Source organism: Dendrobates tinctorius, unplaced genomic scaffold (genome assembly GCF_039654945.1).
Source record: "Dendrobates tinctorius isolate UK_male_01 unplaced genomic scaffold, ASM3965494v1 ptg000241l, whole genome shotgun sequence".
In the NCBI taxonomy this organism is placed as follows: domain Eukaryota; kingdom Metazoa; phylum Chordata; class Amphibia; order Anura; family Dendrobatidae; genus Dendrobates; species Dendrobates tinctorius.
Genome location: NW_027361908.1, coordinates 27,906,900 through 27,915,204, shown reverse-complemented (window position 1 = coordinate 27,915,204; position 8,305 = coordinate 27,906,900). Strand labels below are relative to the sequence as shown.

Here is an 8,305-nt window from a genome sequence, read left to right as displayed (position 1 = left end):
TTGGTCCTTCGATAACATAGAGGAGGGATGGTTGCAATATTTGAAATATCAGGGAAGGTCTTTTGTTCGATAATTTATTTTCTTGGTAATATATTTTTGTATATTGGAAAACATATGTTTTCACAAATATTCCCCATCAAAAATTCCTAACTTAAATATTCAATTATGCATCAGTGTTATTTTTAATACTGGTTCTCAGCTGTTCATATAGTGAAATAGATATTGTAGTCGTTTGAAGCGAGACAGTTGGGACATTACCAACGTTATAGGGTTAATTAATAAGGTCATGTCTATAAAACATATATCAAGGTTAAACCGTACATGGTTTACCTGTAATGATTAGAAGATTTCTTAGTAAATTTGCTTTTATTGCCCCAGCATTAGACAGGAGTGGTAGTACATAATTTTTTTTGTTGTTGTTGTTTTCTCTGTATTTTAACACATGCGCAAAGTATTTCAGAATTTTGGGGTGAACGTTGTCTGTATCCGCATATCACAGCGGTTCTAAGATTGCATCTCATTGATTGCTTTATTATTTAGTAAAAGCTTGGTATTGTAGAACCTGTAATCTAAACGCTGTCACACTTAGTAGTGAATGGAAGATTGCATATCATCGATCATTTCGGTAATCGGCAGGGATCCCTGTTGCTCTGTGATCCTCTCTGAAACATGCATAGTTAGCAATATGCTGACGCTTCACTCCTGCCTTGGATGTTTATCTTTGGTTGCCCAGCAACTCTCTGGAGCTTCCGCCCTCCCTGTTCCCTCCTGTTCCCTCTCTCTGAGCCATACTAGGAGCCTGACACGCAGGCTGAATCGCACACTTAGGCACTATCAGGAAGCCATATGTAAATAGCTGGATGATTGCTCCTTGGCTATCAACACAGGTGTTGACGATCGAGGTAACAATAAGTAAGTGCACTTACTACTATTTAAACGTTGACTGTGTTATTGGACTTCACCTACCCCTGATGAAGCTACAAGACGTAGCGATACGCATAGGGACAGGCAGTACAGCACATTAACCTTTGGTGAGTATGGCTATCTCTACATCTATGCAATTCACATAGGATGTTATAGGGCCATATTATTATCAGCTCACTATTATGGTATTGCTGGTGTTGAGTAAATATTTTTTTACCACCATGGGTGAAATAGTGTAACATACTGTATGTTGACAAGCTTATTTACATCTTTTTGTCATTATGGTGATATGTCTGTATTAGTAGAGACTCATATACATTGAAAGTATGGTCGTTGCATTGTAACCATTATATTTTTGCCACATTCCATGACTTCTATGCAGATTATTTTGATTGTCAACATATGTCCGTTATATGTACTACACAGTTTATCACTGGTTTTAGTGTTTTAAATGTTTTTAACATGTGTGTGCATTTTTTGTTACAATAAAGCTTTTTTGACTTTATCTCTATTTGGTGTGTGCGCCCTGGTGTGCCGTCTTTTTCCTTTTGTTTATTCAGGTCGGCCATGAGGTCACCGAGCCGAGCACCAAAGTCACATTTCAAAAATTGATTCCAGCGCCTTTTCTTAGCTAATGATGGAGGGCGCACAATGTGGGCAACGCGATGACATGCGCAGCGGCCACCACCATCTTAGAGAAGGGCATTGAAGTGATTGGCTGGCTTTGTGTGGCATCACAGTGGGTATAAGGCCGTGACCGCCGACCGCCATCTTACTTCTGCTGATCTTAGAATAGGCAGAGGTGCTGCTGCTGATTCTGAATAGGGAGAGTGTTAGGCAGGGAAGAAAAGAAAATTGCTTCTGCTGATAGCGCTTTTCACTGTCCAGTTAGTGTGCAGTGAAAGGGGAGGATTTTTGTTGTGTGCAGCAGCGCTGGTGGTGATTAGGCTGCCTTTTAAGGCTACCTGATAGCTGCATTGGTGTGTGCACACTGCTGTTCAAACTGCTTTTTTCAAAGCACTCCAAATTTTATTATTTTGTTCTGGTGAGTTACTGAGCGTTCATTTTTTCACACACCGTATAGCGGTGTACGCTCCTCACACACTACCGTGTACCAGCTGGTATCACGGACAAATAGAAGCTATATGTGTGTGACTCTGGAAAAAAAAAGCCGTGGAGTTTTTCCATTTTTCCAGACCTACACCTTATAGAGCTATCCACTTTTCAAACAGTGCAGCTGTGTGTGACTCTGGAAAAAAAAGCCAAGGAGTTTTTCCATTTTTCAAGACCTACACGTTAGAGAGCTGTCCGCTTTTCAAATAGTGAAGCTATCTGTGTGTGACTCTGGAAAAAAAAGCCGAGGAGATTTTCCATTTTTCCAGACTTACACCTTAGACAGCAGTCCGCTTTTCAAACAGTTTTGTATATCTGCTGTTTGATAATGGTCAAAACTAGACAGAGACAGCGTGTGTCAATCCGTATACAAATCGATGGAGATTGACAATTTTCCATACACACAACTTATAGCGGTGTATGCTCCTCACACACTACCATGTACCGGCTGGTATCACGGACAAATAGAAGCTATCTGGGTGTGACTCTGGAAAAACAAGCCGAGGAGTTTTTCCACTTTTCCAGACCTAGATCTTAGACAACTGTCCGCTTTTCAAACAGCTTCTTATATCTGCTGTTTGATCACGGTCAAAACTAGGCAAAGACAGTGTGTGTCAGTCCGTATACAAATAGACAGAAATTGACAATTTTCTATACACACACCGTAGAGAGCTGTCCGATTCTCAAACAGTATTGTATATCTGCTGTTCGCATTACAGTCACATCTATACAGAGTCAGCGTGTGTGTGACACTCCGTAAATACATATACGGAGATTGTTAGTTACACAAAAAATGTATACAGCTCTACACTTCTGATACAGTTCTGTATATCTGCTTGTTGGATTACGGTCAAATACATACTGTGAGAGCATCTGTGACTAACAAAATATATCCATAGATTTAATTTTTTTTACACTTTACACAGGTGGACGCTCCTCATACAGTACCATCTCTCTGCTGGTATTTTTGGTACATTTTTCCAAACATGAGGAAGTATGGTGGAAGAGGCCATGGACATGGGCAGGGTGGTGCAGCTGGTACTGATGGTGGTGGTGCATCTGCTGGTTCTGGCAAAAGCACAATAGCAGCTAAGGTAGTAGGTGTTGAGCCTGCATCATCATCTGGGCCAAGAAGGTCTGTAAGGTTCCCATTTCTTGGAGTAGGAAAACAGCTTTTAAAGCCGGAGCATCAGGAACAGGTTTTGGCGTACATTGCCGAAACAGCCACCAGCTCTATTGCCTCCTCTTCTGAACGTTCGAAAACCTGCAAGCACGGAGTCATCAGTGCAGGGTTCTGGTCAAGAAAAACACCTTTCCTTGTGCCCTTCACCCCCACCACAAGTTAAGTATGCAGCAGCCCACACTTCAGATTACTCTGTGGAGCTCTTTTCACATACTATGCCTGAGTTATCCAGTCAAATCTTGAATTCCGCAGTCCAAGATTAATCTCTTATGGAGTGCACTGATGCACAGCCACTGCTAGATGATTCTGCTGGTACATTGACCCAGAGAACTACATTGCCCTCGCAGTCTATTGAGCCAGAATCTGACCCTGATGAAACTCAGGTGCCCCTTCCCGCATACTATACCACCTTGCACGGTGACACAGAGGAAAGTAAAGAGGAAGGTGCAGAAGACTTTGAAGAGGAGGTGATGGATGACCCAGTTCTTGACCCGGATTGGCATACGTTGGGGGAGGAGGGTGGCAATGGCAATAGTTCAGATAATGAGAAAGATCCGCAGCTGGCATTGACATCGCAGCAGCAGTTATCTGGCAGGCCCATAGCTGTCCAAAAACGTGGAGCAAAAACTAAAAGAGTTGCAGGACAGCTTGGCCAGACGGTCAACTTAGCACAGCATGCAAGGCCAGAAAATGTATACCATAGTAGGAAGAGTGCAGTGTGGCACTTCTTTTTCCAAGATCCTATTTATGAGGCAAAGGTTACCTGTAAGAAGTGCGGAAGGACCTTTAACCGAGGTAAGCAACTCAGAAATTTGAATACCAGTTGCATGCTTAGACCTTTATTCAACATGCACTTGCAAGCGTGGACGGACTACAAAACCTGAGGTAGCACATGTGCACCTGCTCCGACTGCAGGTAGCCAGCAACGCTCCTTCGCTTCCCCCACTGTAAGACCACCGCCACCATTAAGCACACCACCAGCACTAAATGTGGAGATGTCGTCGCAAGACCAAAGCACTCAGGGAATCACAATGGTTTTGCAACACAACACTGAATCTAGGCCATCACCACCAATACCATCACCAACCCCCTCTAACTCCGTCCAGTCCACCACTTCTTCCCCCATATGCAGCTCTCCAGTCCAGCTCACCCTACCAAACACTCTGAGTGAGTAGGACAAGAAAGTACTAATCCTCTCATCTGCGTACACTGTGTTTGAATGCCTACATTGCCATACTAATCTCATTAGAGATGATGCCCTACCATTTGGTTGAAAGCGAGGCTTTCCGCCAGCTCATGGCCTACGCTGTCCCACACTATGACCTACCCAGTCGGCACTTCTTTTCTCGAAAAGCCATCTCAGCCCTCCACCGGCATGTGAAAGACCGCATTGTCCATGCACTAAAACAGTCAGTGAGTGGAAAGGTGCACCTCACAACAGATGCATAGACCAGTAGGCATGGCCAGGTCCGTTACGTGTCCATCAGTGCGCACTGGGTTAATGTGGTGGATGCAGGCTCCATAGCGGACAGCGGCAGTGGAACAGTGCTGCCTAGCCCACGGTATAGGAAACAGTTGGCTGTAGTCTTTCGACCCTCCTCCTCCATTTGAGAAAGCTTGTCCACAGAGTGCAATCGCACGAGCACTCCATCCGCAGCTGGCAGTGTGGCACATGAGGTGTCCCACTATCGAACAGCTAGTGGTAAGCATCAGCAGGTTGTGTTAAAAATTATGTATTTGGGCGACAACAGACACACCGCGGAGGTACTGGCCGACTACTTGAAGCGACAAACTGAGTCATGGCTGGGCAGTCTACATCTTGAGGCAGGCAAGGTAGTCAGGTATAGCGGCCGTAATTTTGTGGCAGCCATAGCCCGTGCAAAACTCACACATACCTTGCCTGGCTCACATTTTGAACCTGGTGGTGCAGTGCTTCCTTAATAATTATCCGGAATTAACAACCCTGCTACATAAGGTGCGAAGACTGTGCTCGCACATCTGTCGCTCAAATGTCCACTCCACTCGTATGCAGAAGCTGCAGTGATTGCTTCACCTCCCCAAGCACCGCCTAATCATAGACGTTGCAACAAGGGGGAACTCCACCCTGCACATGGTTAAGAGGCTGTGCGAACAGAGGCAGGCTGTAATGCATTTGTGGGAGGATACACAGGCAGGCAGTTTGAGAGAAGACATGGAATTGTCGGGTGTGCAGTGGTCAAAGCTGAAAGACCTCTGTAAAGTCTTTCAGTGTTTTGAGGAACGCACACGGCTGGTAAGCGCATGCGACGCCATCATAAGCATGAGCATCCCACTTATGCGTCTGCTCATGCAAAGTTTGGCGCGCATTAAGTATCAGGCGTCTGCAGCGGAGGAGGAGGAGGGAAGCCTTGATGACAGTAAGCCATTGTCTGGTCCGGGAACTGTCCTGGATGAGGTGGAGGAAGAAGAGGAAGAGGAGGAGGAGTAGGATAAGGGGGATGATTATTTTGGGCAGGAGGATGCTTCTTAGGGGGCAAGAGAAAATGTTGGCATTCCAAGGTCAGGTACAGTGTTTGTGCATGACTGTAGGGATGTGGATTTGCCAGAAAGTGCTCCTCCACCCAGTAGTTGCAGTGCAGCATTGAAACCTGGAACATTGGCCCACATGTGCGATTATGCCTTGCGAATCCTAAAAAGGGACCCCCGCATTGCCAAAATGATGAGGGATGACGACTACTGGCTGGCCAGCATCCTCGACCCGCGCTACAGAGGCAAATTATACAACATCATGCCACAGGAGAACCTAGAGATAATATTGGCTAACAAACAAGCAACTCTGGTAAACCGTTTGTTTGAGGCTTTCCCAGCACACAGCAGCGGTGCTGGTTCTCCCACGAGCTGTTGTGGGCACAATGGAACAGGTGTTCGTGGTGCGCACAGCTGAAGTGGCATTGGAGACAGGGGTTTAATGACCATGTTGTGGAATGATTTCTCAAGTACCGCTCACACGACTGCTAATACTGCATTGATTAAAAGTGACAGGAGACAGCAGTTGTCAACTATGGTTACAAACTACTTCTCCCATATCGATGTTCTCTCTCACAGTTCATTTCCCCATTGCCTATTGGGCCTCTAAACTGGACACCTGGCCTGAATTGGCACAATATGCCTTACAGGAGCTCGCTTGCCCTCCTGCTAGTGTGTTATCTGAAAGAGTCTTCAGTAGTGTTGAGCTTTCCGATACCGCAAGTATCGGGTATCGGCCGATATTTGCCGTATCGGAATTCCGATACCGAGTACCGATACTTTTTTCGTATCGGATACCGGAATCGGAAGTCCAAAATGCAATGAGCCACTTTTGTGGCTCTGATTGGCTGCCGAAATGACGTCATCATGATGCGCTGTCTGTGCGCATCATGATGCGCCATCAGTTCGGGCCTTCGGGGTGTCTGTGCCGACTGTCCGGGGGTCTGTACCGGCCTGCCGGGGGGCTGTGCCGACTGTCCGGGGGTCTGTACCGGCCTGCCGGTGGTCTGTGCAGGCTCCGGGGGTCTGTGCCGACTGCCCGGGGGTCTACCGGCCTGCAGGGGGGCTGTGCCGGCCTGCCGGTGGTCTGTGCAAGCTCCGGGGGTCTGTGCCGACTGCCCGGGGGTCTGTACCGGCCTGCCGGGGGGCTGTGCCGGCCTGCCGGTGGTCTGTGCAGGCTCCGGGGGTCTGTGCAGGCATCGTCCGATGGGACTACAAGTCCCATCGGGCGATGCCTGCTACCATGACAGTGATTGACACATTAGCCAATGATGGGACAGTAGTAGTCCCATCATCCGGCTAATGTGTTGAATGTAAAAAAAAAAAAAAAAATTTACATGCTACATACATACAACATGCATACTACATATATACTACATGTAACATACATACTACATATATACTACATGCAACATACACACTGCATATATACTACATGCAACATACATACTACATACATGCTACATACTACATGCATACTACATACATGCTACATACTACATACATGCTACATACATACTACATGCTACATACATGCTACATACATACTACATATATACTACATGCATGCAACATACATACAACATATATACTACATGCATGCAACATGCATACTACATATATACTATATATACTACATGCAACATACATGCTACATACTACATACATAATACATACATACTACATGATACATACTACATACATAATACATATATACTACATGCATGCAACATACATACAACATAAATACTACATGCATGCAACATGCATACTGCATATATATTATATATACTACATGTAACATACATGCTACAGATATACTACATGCTACATACATGCAACATACATACTACATACTTGCTACATACATACTACATACATGCTATATACATACTACATACATACTACATACATACAACATATATACTACATGCATGCAACATGCATACTACATATATACTACATGTAACATACATACTACATATATACTACATGCTACATACATGCAACATACACACTACATGATACATACATGCAACATACATACTACATACATGCTACATACTACATGCATACTACATACATACTACATACAGTGGGGAAAAAAAGTATTTAGTCAGTCAGCAATAGTGCAAGTTCCACCACTTAAAAAGATGAGAGGCGTCTGTAATTTACATCATAGGTAGACCTCAACTATGGGAGACAAACTGAGAAAAAAAAATCCAGAAAATCACATTGTCTGTTTTTTTTTCATTTTATTTGCCTATTATGGTGGAAAATAAGTATTTGGTCAGAAACAAGCAATCAAGATTTCTGGCTCTCACAGACCTGTAACTTCTTCTTTAAGAGTCTCCTCTTTCCTCCACTCATTACCTGTAGTAATGGCACCTGTTTAAACTTGTTATCAGTATAAAAAGACACCTGTGCACACCCTCAAACAGTCTGACTCCAAACTCCACTATGGTGAAGACCAAAGAGCTGTCAAAGGACACCAGAAACAAAATTGTAGCCCTGCACCAGGCTGGGAAGACTGAATCTGCAATAGCCAACCAGCTTGGAGTGAAGAAATCAACTGTGGGA

General features: G+C 44.7%; 1 long non-coding RNA gene across 1 annotated transcript in view; it reads left to right on the top strand.

Annotated features, from left to right (window-relative positions):
• Positions 1-398: 398 nt before the first annotated feature.
• LOC141060583 (uncharacterized) overlaps positions 399-8,305 on the top strand; it is a 188,334-nt gene continuing 180,427 nt past the window's right edge. Inside the window, exon 1 of the long non-coding RNA XR_012222727.1 lies at positions 399-912. This is a non-coding gene — a long non-coding RNA (uncharacterized lncRNA). The remainder of the gene's footprint in view (positions 913-8,305) is intronic.